A 15,622-nucleotide genomic window follows, 5' to 3' on the forward strand; every position below is an offset into this window, starting at 1 on the left:
CCACGTGTCCTAGTCCTTATTATTCCCATCAGCTGTGCCCCAGGCTCCTTGCCACGCCATCTTATATTGGGATTTTGGCTACCCCTGCCCAATCTCCAGGAGGGCCTCAAGGTAAGACCTACCTGCTGAGGCTTCCTGACCTCAGGCAACTCTTGGCTGTCGCTCCCACCCTCAGCAACAGCCCAGGCCTTCTCCTAACCTACTCCCATTGGGGTGTGTGTCTGTTATCTATTTCCATGAAACAAATCACCCCCAAATTTAGTGGCTTAAAACAACAATCATTAATTTTGCTTGTAATTTTGTGGGTTAGTAATTTAAGCTGGGCTCAGCTGGGCGCCTCTCCAGATCTCACCTGGGTTCCTCATGTGTCTGTAGTTAACTGCAGGTAAATTAGTTGGCCCTCCTTCTGGGAACTGACAGCTATCAGCTGGGTCCATGGGAGTGACTGGGCCACATTTTTCCTCCCTCCAGTCGGCTAGCCCAGGCTTGTTCACAGGGTCATTATGGGTCCCAAGAGGGTAAGTGGACGTTTGCAAGGTCTCTTAAGATCAAGGCTCATAGCTGGCACACTGTCACTTTTGCCACATTTCTGTTGTCCAAAGCAAGACCTGAGGCCAGCCTAGTTGCAAGAGTGGGTAAATGAACTTTATCCCTTATGAGAGACCACACTGCAAAAGGCATGCAGACAAAGAAGTGGGAATATTTTGAACCATTATACAGTCAATAGCAGAGTCCCTGGAACTGGGAGCGGCCTGTAGTACAACTGAAGAAAAGAATGCTATGCCCACATCTAAAAGTTGGAGGTCTATTTCATGCTCTCCACTTCCTGCCCAGGCATACAGCTTCTGCCTTGGAAGGGAGAGCCAGCCCTTTCCAGCCTTATTTCTTTGCTACCCTCATCTTCAATGCAGCCAGGCAGTCCACACCCTCCCCATCAAGTCAAGTGCAGCCATAGGGCAGGCATGGCTGTAGCATGCACAATTCCTTTGGGCATGTCAGGAGCAGGTACCAAATGTCTCTGAGGTCACTATTGCTGCTCCTATCAAGACTTTGCCTGTGCCCCAATGTGGCTGATATAGTAGACAACAACTAGGGTAGTCAGACTTTACCAAGATGGAGCTCTTGTTTCTTACAGATGCTTGGCCATCAACAAGGAGGATGGCTCAGAGAAGGGCTGACCCCAAAATATGAAAATGGGTTCTCATGGGAGGAAAGAATTTGAAGCCAGGATTTTTCTAGCCTCTTCCCTGTACACTGACTCCTCTAAACAGACACACACACACATAGATACTGCCAAGGGACCTTGCTTATTGTGCAGTTCTCATGACAAGTCTGAAGTTTTCACCAATGACCCTCACACCTGCTCTGAGCCACACTCACAACCAGCCACCAACTCACAGCCATTCTGTCAGACTTTCATGGCTAGCACAGACTTCATCAAATTCAAAGCACACATAGCCTGTACAGAACCTGGACATGTCAGTCCAATCTCCTTCCCTCCTTTCCCAATAATCAAGACAGAAGACAGCTGGCCATTGTCCATGACCTCAGGGAACTGCTCCAAATTGTAGGCTTGCTCATAGGCCATTTTCTTGATGCTGAGCTATTCAGTGAAAAACTGAAGTGCCCATTAATCAGTGGGCAATGGGAGTTGGGGGACAACCAGACCCAGAGCTGCACAGAGACATGAGCCCTCACCCTCCTAAGTATCTTATGGGTCAGACTCGAGTTCCAGGTATAAATATGAGGTGAAGCATTTTTAGACATCTAGAAGAAATGAGAATTTTTTTCCCCAAAAGACAGAACTCTTGTTGCCGATAAAGGGGGTCCTGATCCAGACACCAAGAGAGGGTCTTGGATCTCGTGTAGGAAGAAATTCAAGGCAAGTTGCAGAAAGCACAAAGAAGAGATAGCTTATTGAAAGCGACTCAGTTCCAGAGTAGGGCGTCCTCAGAAAGTAAGCAGAGGAATGCATCATCTTTAAGTTTTTCTTATACAAGGGTCTTATCTATGTAAAAGCTAAGCTATGACAGTGTGAGGGTGGGCTAACAGCGTGACAAAATGTATTACTTTGTTGATTTAAAGAAAGTTATTTTTGGTATTTTAGTATGTAGGTACATCAAAGCATGTCTAGAATCATCTTAAAAGCATATATTATTATGTGATATTGGGACATCTGAACATTTCATTGCAGTAGGAGTTTCCTTAGCCAGAAACATTTCATGACCATGGGTGGTGACCAGCAAGGAATGTGCTTTTCTAGTTTTAAGATGGAGTTGATTTTAAAATGGTGTCACCCCGTTTCCCTAACAATCTCACCCTGAGTCCAGCCAGCACCTTCACCATTTAAGACGCATGAGGCACTTACTCACTGTCTGCGTCTGAAGCATACAGGAACTCCTCTGTTAATCACACTGTGTCCTCAGCAACTCCTCACAGAGTCGGGAAGACAGTGAACTTGTCCACAGGGACCTACAACTGCCTGAGGCAAGGTCAGGTTCCTTTCTAGCTCCCTCTTGCCAGTGGATTTTCCACAGTCAGCCCTTTCAAAGCCACAGCTCCCCTCCAAGCAGAGGGGATGTCATTAGCAGGAGGCTTCACCCTTTCTCATTTTTCAGGACAACTCCATTAGCCACAGCTCCAAGTGAAGAGCATTTTGAAGTATTGTATCAGCAGCTGCTGTGGCCGAGACAGTGATTCTGGGCAGTGCAGCATTGTTCCCAAATATCAGTGGATTCTGACTAAAGAATCAGCATGAATCAAAGAAATGGGTTAACTTTTCAGCTGAGGCAAAGTTAGAAATTGGAGGTAGTGGGGGAGGAAAATATTATTTCCAATGTTGATATAACCTCCTAAATATGTATAAAATAGTGAATACCAAAGCATCATCTGAAAACTCAAGCCAGTTTGAAAAAACTGAAAACGATTTATCTGGACCCTAAAAATTGCTTAGGATCAGCAATATGATGTGGCATAAAGTTCTCTAAATGAGAAATAAAGAGATAAGTGCTCTCCCTACAGCTCTGTTCTCAACCAGCTGTGAGGCATGGGTAAGCCACCAGGCACTCTGTGACTCAACTTACCCATCAGTTAAATGAGTGCATTGAACTAAATGGTCAGCAAGGCTCAGTTCTAGAATTCATTTAATTAGCTGCATTCAGTGGAGTTGGGAGTTGACTCAATACTTGCTGACTCCTCACCATCTGCTTAGTGGGGACAGTTACAACCTAAGTATTGTGTTACAAGAAGGCCGGGTGGTGCTGGCATAGAGATATTTTCACTGACCCAAATTCTCTGAGATGCAGAAATCACCTCTGAGAACAAATTCAACCCTTTGGAAAGAGAAGAGGTAAACAGAATGCCAAGATATTGCCTTACTGGCTGTTATCAATACCAAACTTGTTGATAAGTGTGATATTAATTGCAGTAAACATTAATTACCTGGAGCCATCCAGAATATGCCCACAGTTTACCATGTATGTGTATGCCATCTTTCAGGAAGTCTGTATGAAAATAAATGTAGATTCGGATTTGAATTTTTGAAGGTTTTAGAAAATGCCCTGGATTAAGTACTTACTTATCTTAACCACCACTTACCTGAGTTTCATAAATACATCCAGATGATAATATTTGATAAAGAGACAAGTGACCACAAGGCCCTATGAGAGTCTCATGCTCAGTAGATTATGCTAATGGTGATGGCGAATTTAGAAAGTCTTTGACAGAAGCACTGGACGCAAAAAAGAGCTCTCGTAATGAGTTGCTTAATCTGAAATTTCTAACAATCCCTATTCCCTGAGAATGCTGATTAACAAAGAAGCCTTGGAGAACAAGTGATCAGTTAAATTTTTACCGAAGTTTATTATTGGGTTATCCAACAGATGAAAGCAAAATATAAATAGGCTGGGCATGGTGCCTCACACCTGTAATCTCAGCACTTTGGGAGGCTGAGGCGGGTGGATCACTTGAGGCCTGGGGTTTGAGACCAGCCTGGTCAACATGGTGAAAACCCATCGCCACTAAAAATACAAAAATATCTGGGTGTGGTGACATGCCTGTAACCCCAGCTACTTGGGAGGCTGAGGCAAGAGAATCACTTGAATCCAGGAAGTGAAGTTTGCAGTGAGCCAATATTGTGCCACTGCCCTCCAGCCTGGGCAACAGAGTGAGACCCTGTCTCAAAAAACAAAAAGATATTTTGGAGGAAAAGAATCTGATAGTAGATTTTCATATAAGCTGAAAGTAGTCATTATTGAACAAGTCAGAACTTCTTTGAACTTCCTTTTACCTATAAATTGGTATTGGTTTTATTTAGAATTGCTTTTGTAAACAGACGCCGTCATTTTCTCCATTCCCAGAGGCTATATAGTTTTTAATGTGGTCTCACCCCTGACTCACAAGGGCCCTGTGAAATCAGACAGGGCTCATCTATGATAATGGTGTCAGAAGTGGGTGACTAAATTGGGGTCAAACAAGCTAAAGAAGGCTGAGTGTGGTGGCTCACCCCTGTAATCCCAGAACTTTGGGGTGCTTAGGCAGGTGGATCACTTGAGGTCAGGAGTTCAAGACTAGCCTGGCCAACATGGTGAAACCCCATCTCTACAAAAAAAAAAAAAATTAGCCAGGCATGGTGATGCATGCCTGTAATCCCAGTTACTCGGGAGGCTGAGGCAGGACAATAGCTTGAACCAAGGAGGCAGAGGTTGCAGGGAACTGAGATTACATCACTGCACTCCAGCCTAGGCAGCAGAGCAGGACTCCATCTCAAAACAAAAACAAACAAACAAACAAAAACAATCTGGAGGATCCTGAGGTAAAACATCTGGCTAACAATTTGGATATGACCAGACATTTACCTCCATTTCCTGAAGAGACACTGCACTCGTTCTATAATTCATCCCTAAACCGAGTCCATTGCCCTCTTCAGGGATCCCATAGCAACTTGACTCTGCTCCTTCCCTCTCACTGACTGGCTTCCTCCTTCCACATGCCATCTGTCTCATGTATAACCCACTGGATGACAGGCCATTTCTGTAGCCAGTGCATAAGCCAAATTTAATCATTCTAGTATCCCTAGTACCTAACATACTGTATGACTTCAATAAATGATTTTAAAATCATAATGAGGCAACATTTATATTCCTTAAGAACTGGCACCCAAATTTATCTTAAGGTAAATTGTTTTTCTTGGGGAAAAAATGCCTTACAGTTTATTTGAGGCTGGAAGGGGATACTTGAGAAGCCTCCTAACAATGAAAGAATGGTTAGCCTCTTTGCATGGGGAAATGAGAGGAATTTTGTTTTTCTCTTGAAAAGAAAAGGAAAAAGGGAGGAAGAGGAGAGAGCCGCTAGTGAGATGTACCCCACTGCATGGGGATGAAGGGCCATGTGAAACCCTATGTATCAAGGAGGCTGTGGGCTTTTGAGACGAGAAGTACCTAACATGTTGTAAGTTGTTTGCTATGCAGAGCTCCAGAGATTCCTCCCCGAGACCCTCATCATCAGAAAAGCCCATTACATTCATGAGTACGGTGTATGAATGAGCTTCGGGGACTGGTGTTTGTGAATTGAGGACAGGGCTGAGTTTCATATCAGGCAGAGAGTTCAGAAGAGAGACAGCATGTGTGAAAATGGTGTCCTACAGCCTCCTGGCAGTTTGCAGAAATCCCAAAGAAGGCTTTGAACTTCAATCAGAGGGAAATTGAGAAGTGGAGCCTGCCTCACCTAGAGCCCAAGAAGCCAGTGAGCTCAAGCTAGATTTGGGGTTACAGACTGAATGAATGAATGAATGAATAAGTGAATGAAAAATACAGGTGCTTAGAAATGTAGGCAGCTTGAATATTGGGTTGGCCATACATTATCTCAGTCACCCAGCTATTTGCTCTAGTCAGCTGACCATGAACACAGAACAAGACCACCATTTGTTACCATATTAGACCATTTTCAGAGATGGTTCCCTCTGTAGAAGAATTGGTCCCAAGTCCACCTTGCTCTGGCCAGGATGGGTTTCTCACCTGGCTCTTGGAGAGCAGCCCCAGCGGCATTGGAATGAGCTACTGTTGCCCTGCACATGACCACTTTACACTGAGAATGCACTGCACTGTGTTAAGAGACTGGAAGGCTTTAAACTTAAACTTGACCACTTTGGAGTTGACAGAATAGTAATCAAAGTAGTTAGAAAATAAAGTTAATATGAATGAAGTGCCTTCTGCTCTGGGGGATGGGAATGTCTAAATTAAAAGTGTATGAGTGAGTCAGGGTGGGGCACAGCGGTCATGTCTATTTGTAAGGCTGTCACCAAAACCTTGACAATGTAAGAGATAAAAGGGAGCACTCAGGGCTGCACATAGACAATGTAGTTTGGGACTAGATGCCTTGGATTGTAAGGAGAAATAGATTAAGCAAAGGAGAACCTCTTAAGTTCCCTAAATCCAGAGCTGCATGAAAAAGGAAGAAGAATGATTTCTTCCGATGAATTTATGAGGAACACTCTACATACTACACACAATATATTTTATTGGAAAGGAGATCATGAGGAAGTTGAGTGCCTATTTTTCCTCTTTTTTCTCTTTCCTGGATTTTTAGTAAGTGTTTCTTTTTTTAATGCTACGTCAGTTTTAATTTGACTATAGCGGAATCAATTGGTATTCTTCAGGTCTCATACAATTTTGTCAACCAGTAATAATTGAATGGATGCATTGGATTCCTGTTTGATCATGCGGTGATGCTACCCCCGACCTTCAAATAAAAGTTTAAAAAATGGTAGGTGGTTTTTATTTAATTTAAAAGCCAAGTTGTGGCTTTGTTGGCAAATGGAGATTTTGTCTGTTCACTGCCCATTTATATCTTGGAAATTACTGGGAGCCAGTGAACAGTAATTGCATTAAACATTCACAGGGGGTTGTAATTAATCCTTATGCTCTTATTACCAAAATGTCTAGGGAGTGACAAGAAGCAGGATGCCTAGAGGATCTTACATAATTTGGTAGAAAGAAAATTTCATAAGAGAAGAGGAAAGGAGGAAGCAGAAAATCATCGGTGGTCTTTGGAACACTTTCCTGCCTGGATGAGGTTACCCTCTAATCCCTTCTGACCCCAGGCCCAAGGATCCCAAATATGAAGTTATCTTTGAAGATGGGAGGGAGTCTCTGAGTTTTCTGTGAACTTCTGCTTTTCTCAGATCACTACCCTGGTCAAAAACCTTTCATGGTTTCCTATAATGCTTAGCCATGCATAAACATCTCTGCCTCAATGTCAAAGCTACCTGAAATCCATCCAGCAGGTGTCCTGTCAACATCTGCCATGAGCTCAGATGTTGGAGGTGTTATATGAACCCTGGCTGTATCATCTAGGACATCTATCTCAACATCTCTGAGCTTCGAGTTCCTCTCCCACAAATGGAATCAGAACAGTAGCTGCCTAATGGGGCTCGTGGACATGTTAAATGTGAGGTATGAGGTATTAGACAGTAATTCTCAACCACGGGAATTTTGTCCCTCAGGAGGTATTTGTTAATGTCTGGAGATATTTTTGGTTGTCACAACTGGCATCTAGTGGAGGGCAGAGATGCTGCTAAACATCCTGCAATGCACAGGACAACCCCACGACAAAGAACGACCTGAACAAAATGCCAATATTGCTGAGGTTAAGAAACCGTGATTCAGAACCAGGCCCAGAACATGATTAATAGCTCAATATTAGCATTGATACAGATAGCTAGCTGTATATCTATATATCTACATATGGGTGTGTGAATATTATACACCCTTGTTAAGGGTAGAGTCCAGACTATATATATACTTATATATGGGTGTATACAACCCATGTCTATGTCTATATGGATATATACATAGACAGAGAGAGCCTGGACTCTACCCTCAACAAGCTTATAAATAGTTGAAGAATGAGACAAATACTCATAAATGATTAAAATAAGAGCCCCACCTATCCAACCTTATCTCCCTCTGTGCCATAAATCTCCAGTCTCAGCAAACAAGGCTTCAGCGTGTTATGAAATAGAGTGCTGAGACGTCACCAAGAGCCTGGATGTGGCAGCAGCAGACATGGGTGGGAATAGCTGCTTCATTATCAGGTGAGCTGTGGGATCTCAGCCAAGTTTCTAGGCAGTGCTCGGCTTCATGTTCCCCATCTGTGAGTAGAGGCAATAATAGTGTCTACATCATAGGGAGTTGGAGGATTAAATGAGATAATTCATGGGAAAGATTAAGAACAGCTAGTTGAGCATGAAGCTTAGTGAGTACTTCATAGTTACTTCATATTAGCTAAGAGTTTATAACATCTGAGTCTCTATTATTATCATTGGCTTCAAGCTGCCTCACCTCCTGCCTATACCGCAAGCTCAAGCCAAGGCTACAGCCAGGCAGCCATTTCTCTCCATCCAAACTAACACCATCTTTCACCTGGACTAATGCAAGAGGCTCTTCAAAGGACCGTCTTATAATTCACAATCCACCCAGCAGCCAGAGTGATATTTTTAAAACACATTATGTTACTTCCTTGTTTAAAACTGCTATGTGTTGAATTGTGCCTCCCTCCCTGCAAAAGATATGTTGAAGTTCTTATCCCAGTACCTCAGAATGTGACCTTATTTGGAAATAGGGTTTCTATAGAGGTAGTTAAATTAAAACAAAGTTGGGAGGATGGGACCTAATCCAATATAACTGGTGTACTTATAACAAGGGGAAATTTGGGCACAGACACTTGTGGGGGAAGAGGATGTGAAGAAACGTGGGGATGAGATGGCCATCTACAAGTCAAGGAACACCAGAGGCTACCAGAAGGTGGGAGAACGGCCTGAAACACATTCTTTTCTAGCTCCGTCAGAGGAAGTGTGGCCCTGTTGACAGCTTGCTGTTGGACTTCTAACCTCTGGAACTGTGAGAGAAGTTTCTGTGGTTCTAAACCATCCAGCTGGTGGTGCTCTGTTACAGCAGAAAACGAATGTAAAACCCTTCCATGCTTCCTCTTGCACTTAAACAGGATCCAAGATTCTAACAAACAGTGGCTTGGTCTGGCCCTTGTTCTGGCCTCCCCTGTTCTGACCTCCCCTGGTCTGGCCCCTGGTCCTTTCTCTGCTCTCACCTCTTCCTCTTCCCCCACCCTCACTCACTTGAGACACACTGAACCTCTTTGAGCACCCAGAACAAGCCTAGCTTGCTCTTGCTAAAGATCCTCTGCACTTGCGGGAATGCTCTTTCTGCAGATAGCTGGCTCCACATTTTGGCTGAAATGTCACCTCTCCAGAGACAGAGGTCACTGAATGCTTAATATATCTGGGCTTCATCAGCAGGACAGAACAAATGGTCTTTGCTGAGCTTCCCTCACCCACAGATGATTGCCAAGGTCAACAATATGTCCCCAAAATGCAGAATATTTGATGGGCAAAGACAGTTTCCTCATTCCTCTGCTGGATTCACTTTTCCACTGGTCATGTTCAGTTTATCATCACTTTCCCTTTTTAATTTATTCTCTTTAACCACTCATTTCCTACTGGATACCTGAAGTATTCAGTAAAGATAAGATAAAAACTCAAGTTCAAGAGCAATATGGAAAAAAAAAAAAGCTGGCCGGGCAGACATGACAGGTGACACTGTAATAGTTTCTGGAATGACCGCTCCTTGGGGCCCCACCAACCTCCCTCTGAAACCTGAGCCCAGTGTTGCCTGAATGGGCACCCTCACATTTGTGCTCTATGAGTCTCCCCTGCTGGTGATCAGCCATCCAACCAGAGGTGGATGCTCAACCGAATTCACACAAATCAGTCTCTCCCTGGAAATTTCCAGACAGAAATCAGAGGTGCAAGTGAATCTTTGCTGTCATTTTGAACTATGAACAGTGATATGGCTTGAATCTGCATCCCCTCACAAAACCTCATGTCGAATTGCACCCCCCAATTCCCCAGCGTTGGAGGTGGGGCCTGGTGGGGGGTGGTGATTGGATTATGGAGAGGGATTTCTCATGAATGGTTTAGCACCATTCCCTTGGTGCTGTTTTCATGACAGTGAGTGAGTTCTCTTGAGATCTGGTCATTTGAAAGTGTGTGACACCCCTCACCCCCTGCCTCTCTCTTGCTCCTGCTTTGGCCCTGTGAAGTATCTGTTCCCCCTTTGCCTTCTGCCATGATTGGAAACTTCCTGAGCCCTCTCTGGAAGCTGAGCAGATCCCAGCGCCATGCTTCCTGTACAGCCTGTGGAACTGTGAGCCAACTAAACCTCTTTTCTTTGTAAGTCACCCAGTCTCAGGTATTTCTTCATAGCAATGTGAGAATGCACTAACACAAACAGACACACTTGGGAGCTGAGCTGTAAGGCAGCCGTCCTCTACAATGTGCACAGAGAAGAGGATGTTGCCAGGCTGGAGGGGAGGAGAATGAAACACAAGGGTCAGATGAGATGGCATCAAAAAGAGAGAGGTGAGGGTAGCTTTCCAAATTGCTTCCCTATCTCCACCGCCCCTTCAGTTCTGAGACTTACTCTTGAATCCTTCAGTAAATTTCCTCATTTTTTGCTCAATCTACCTAAAGTGTATTTCTGTTACTTGTAACAAAAAGGACATTCACTAAGGTAAGAGCAAGTGATTCTTCTCAGCATTCAGTCAACCCGGAAGAAGCAGGTAAATGGAGGTAGATAAATAGATATATTAATATATTGGTTTATACAGAAATATAGATACAGGAACAAATATTGGTTGTGATGCTTGCTGGTGTCATTATCCTGTTTTGAAACAGCATGATAAGAAGTACTGAATCAGGCTGGGCATGGTGACTCATGCCTGTAATCCCAGCACATTGGGAGGCTGAGGCGGGCAGATCACCTGAGGTCAGAAGTTCGAGACCAGCCTGGCCAACATGATGAAACCCTTTCTCTACTAAAAATACAAAAATTAGCCAGGTGTGGTGGTGGGTGCCTGTAATCCCAGCAACTCGGGAGGCTGAGGCAGGAGAATCACTTGAATTCAGGAGACAAAAGTTGCAGTGAGCTGAGATTGTGCCACTGCACTCTAGCCTGGGCGACAGAGTGAGACTCCATCTCAAAAAAAAAAAAAAAAAAAAAGAAGTACTGAATCAGATTGGCCAGCCAATCAGTTGGGTCCCTAACTGCTACAGTTTGGATGTGTATTCCCTCTAAATCTCACATTGAAATGTAATCCCCAGTGTTGAAGGTGGAGCCTGCTGGGAGGTGATTGGATCATAGGGGTGGATTTCTCATGAATGCTTTATCACCATCTCCTTGGTGCTGTCTTTACAATAGTGAGTGAGTTCTCACAAGATGTGGTTGTTTCAAAGTGTGTGGCACCTCCTCCCCAACTCTCTCTCTCTTGCTCCTGCTTTGCCATGTAAAGTGCCTGTTCCCTCTTTGCCTTCCACCATGATTGGAAGCCTCCTGAGGCCTCCCCAGAAGCAGATGCTGCTATGCCTCCTGTATAGCCTGCAGAACCATGAGCCAATTAAACCTCTTTTCTTATAAATTACCCAGTCTCAGGTATTTCTTTATAAGAATGCAAGAATGGCCCAACACACTAACCCAGCTAGATTATAGTATGGTAATAGCCATTAAGTCAGTTCACTAAAACACTGAACCTCCATCTCGTTGGGAGAGGATGTCTTCCCAGAAGGCCACGGATATTTTTCAGTAGAAAATGGTTCCAAGAGCCTTCAAACATGTCAAGTTAACCAAACAGCAATTGGAAAAGGGCACCAGCCTATGAGTGAGGAGTGAAAAGTTTAGATCCCACCTCAAACATCCAAGATAGCATTTGAAGTCAACTTTCCACTCAAAGCAAAGAGCACTTAACTGATTCTCATCCATAAATATTATGGAAAGTTTCATTTTATACATAGCAGGAACTTAAGCATCATTTGTAGGCCAACTACTATCATGAGCAAGGCAGAACTACTGGTTTTATGGAGAGTTGACTATACATATGGTCATGCACTTTTGAGCTATAATTGGAGAGGCTTCTATTCCTTAATCTCTACATTTCACAGAAAAACCTTAGTTGGGTATATTCATAGAGATACCAACATCTGTTCAAAATGTTATGTGACAGCTGAAAACAACATAGGTAACTGGAGTGTGATGATCACACAAAGAAGGGGGGCTTTTTGTTTTACTCCATGCAGAGGTTTTTAAGGGACCCAGTTCCATATGTAGTCTAATGTGTTTTTGACCAGTGGGAGATAGTAGAACTTTAACACCATCACCATAGCATACTGCATCACCACATTGGCAGAATGGTGATCAGAAAGCTGGCACCTTCTCAATTGTGTGTCCCTACAGGTCTTTTCCCAGTACAGGGGAGAGAAATAGCAAATAGGCTGTTCTCCTGCCTCAAGAGAGACCTCAGACAAACAAGAATCCATCTTATTTTAAAGACAGGTCAGAAGAGGCTGCATGATCATGCTCAGTGATACCCAGGCCCCCAAACTGTGATAGGAAGATTGTCAAATAATAAACCAAATCCCAACATAGCTTTAAGAAGATTGATATGGTTTGGCCGTGTCTCCACCCAAATCTCATCTTGAATTGTAGCTCCCATAACTCCTATGTGTTGTAGGAGGGACCCAGTGGGAGGTAATTGAATCATGAGGGTGGGTCTTTCCCATGCTGTTCTCATGATAGCGAATGAGTCTCATGAGATCTGATGGCTTATAAATGGGAGTTTCCCTGCACAAGCTCTCTTTTTGCCTGCCACCATCCACATACAATGTGACTTGCTCCTCCTTGCCTTCTGCCGTGATTGTGGCTGCTCCCCAGCCATGTGGAACTGTGAGTCCATTAAACTTCTTTTTTTTGTAAATTACCCAGTCTCAGGAATGTCTTTATGAGCAGTGTGGAAACCGACTAATACAAAGACTTTATTCAAAATGCTTATAGCAGTACTGAGAATGCTCCAACCAGAGGACTGGCAAGGATCTCAGAGGTCAGAGAGAAAGGAATTTGGTTTCTAGGGAGGATGACAGAAGCTGGAAGGACTGAGGGTGGGAGATGGGATGAGCAGGTAGTGTGACAGGTGACCAGGAATGTGTGTCTCACGGTCAGCTCATTTCCAGAAGGGTCTGTGGGAGGATTATTCTGCTTTGCAGTGCTTGTTTATCTTGAGGGATGGATCAAAGGTGGGGAAGCTGTGGTGGGAGACCAGCTTAACTAAAGTTTGGTTACGTCAATTTGGCAAGCAGTTCATTTCAATCGATAAGGAAGGAAAATAGTTCAGCTAATCATTGAAGAGAAAAAGAGTGATAATTTGGGGTGTCCAGGTTGCCCAAGGAAAATGTGGGATCATATGAGTCTTATCTAAGTCATACAGGTGATAGTGGTCTTTCTAGTAAGTCATTCTCCAGAACAAAAATGGTGAAGAACTTTCCTTAACCTTGCTGTTTTCCAATATCACAGATAAGGAAGATTAGTCTCAGGTAAGTTTAAATTGTCACGATAATTATACCTATCACAGTGGGTGATCTAGGATCAATTGTGTTCTCATTTGTAAAGTGCTTAGCCCATAATTGAGCCCATAATTTCTGCCTTTTAAGCACTAGGTGGATAAACTTTAGAAGTCCCCTATATCCTGAGAAAACCTCTCCTCCCTCCAACCAGCACCCTCCATGCTGCAGTTCTTCACTCTTCCTTCAATGCTCTCATCTCTGACACCGAGGATGGAGCTGTCCCTCAGCTCTCCAGACTTCAGGGGTTTAGAGGAGGCTCCTTTCCTGGGAACAGGCTCTGGAGGAGGTGGCCACTTTCTCTGCCCAGAAAGCTGCCCAGAAGGGAGGGCAGAGGAAGGTCCCTAGGACTTGGAGTTGCAGGGGGAGAGGGGAGGAGGAACAGGGAGGAAAGAGTGGTGAGCACCTGGTAGAGAGGGTGATCTAGGGATTGTGAAGTGCTTAAGCAGATAGTCAGTTACTTATTCCACTTTCCTTTGGCCAAGAACATGTCTCAGAACGTGATTTTTAGAGGTGAGCTGTTTGGATTCCAACCTGAAAATGCATAGTCTCCTTGTGAGAAGAATGAAAGCATGAAATTAGATTGCCCACATTTACCTCATATCCTTCTTGGCTAATTGATTTTCCATAAAAGGACACAAAACAAAAAACAAAATGCCAAGCTGGGAGTTAGCTGTAGGTCAGGGCAGGAGAATCGATAATGACCACACTGTGAAGAGGGACTTGAGTGCAAAGAGATGGAGCTGAGCAGGGAGAGGAGGTGGCATCGCTGTCCGCATCCCTGGGAGCAACCCTGGGTCCTTTGGGGGAAGGGAGGAAAGGACTGGCTCTCAGCATTTACAGACCAGCTCACTCACTGCTTTCTTCTTGTTTTTTTGATTCCACTCAAAGTGCAATAGCCCCACTCTGGAGCCACAGACAGAAAAGTCAGCCCTGACCAAGGCAACCTTCATGTCCTAGTTTTTGATAACGTTTGTTGTTTAGCGCTGAAGTTCTCCTGCCCCTGAAACCTCTTATTCTGGGCAAACCAGAAAAGTCAGCCACGCTAATGCTCACCTGAATATTTCTTGTTTTAAATTCTGTAATGAGACCAATAATCAACCTAATGTTGAAGTAAACCTATTGAATACATTTTTTTTTTTTGGAGTTGGGAGAAATAAGCCATCTTAATTTATGAAATTTTCACCATTTCAGGGACCTGTCATGGACTTGAATGCAGGAGCCCTGAGTGCAGTCGCAGGACCTCCCTCTGGGACGTGGCTCTGTGGCTCACACTCATGATGGACGTGTTGGCAGGAGCCCAGCCTCTGCATCAGATGGCCCTCGTCACAGTCCTAGCTGACATGACAGTGTGTGCCTCTGGAGAAGTTATTTTCAACTAACTTTCTCAAATCCTAGGCCAGACGCAATGGCTCACACCTGTAATCCCAGCACTTTGGGGGGCTGAGGCGGGTGGATCACCTGAGGTCAGGAGTTCGAGACCAGCCTGGCCAACACGGTGAAACCCTGTCTGTACTAAAAATACAAAAATTAGCCGGGCAAGGTGGAGCACGCCTGTAATCCCAGCTACTAGGAAGGCTGAGGCGGGAGAATTGCTTGAACCTGGGAGGCGGAGTTTTTGGTAAGCCAAGATGGCGACACTGCACTCCAGCCTGGGCGACAGAGTGAGACTCCATCTCAGAAACAAACAAACATACATACAGAAAACAAAACAAAACAAAACAAAACCTTCTCAAATCCTAAGTAAACTAGGGATAGTAATACTACCCCAAAAGACTTCATGTCATGATGAAATTAGACAAACTGTATGACATTATTAAGGTAGTACCTAGAGAATGGTGTGTTGAATAAACATTTAATGGTTTTCACTATTATTATTCCTTTGTCATCTGTTTCTATCTCTAGTTCACACATGAGAAAACCATGGTTGACAGAGGTAAAAGGTCTGACCTGGAGCCGCATGTCACTCAGCAGGAGAATGGACACAGGCACCTTGTTATTTTTCTTTGACTCTGACTTTTGTCCAGGGTTTCCCTGGACCTTTTCCAGTCAAAGACATCAGCGTGCTAAGGAGAAGTCATGTTCAGCTGGTTGCATTGTATTATTCTACTCCAAGATGCTCTTGGAACATTAAAGACCTGACCTGCTCACACAAAGTCCCAG

The sequence above is a fragment of the Hylobates moloch genome, unplaced genomic scaffold, assembly GCF_009828535.3.
Source record: "Hylobates moloch isolate HMO894 unplaced genomic scaffold, HMol_V3 SCAFFOLD_3, whole genome shotgun sequence".
In the NCBI taxonomy this organism is placed as follows: domain Eukaryota; kingdom Metazoa; phylum Chordata; class Mammalia; order Primates; family Hylobatidae; genus Hylobates; species Hylobates moloch.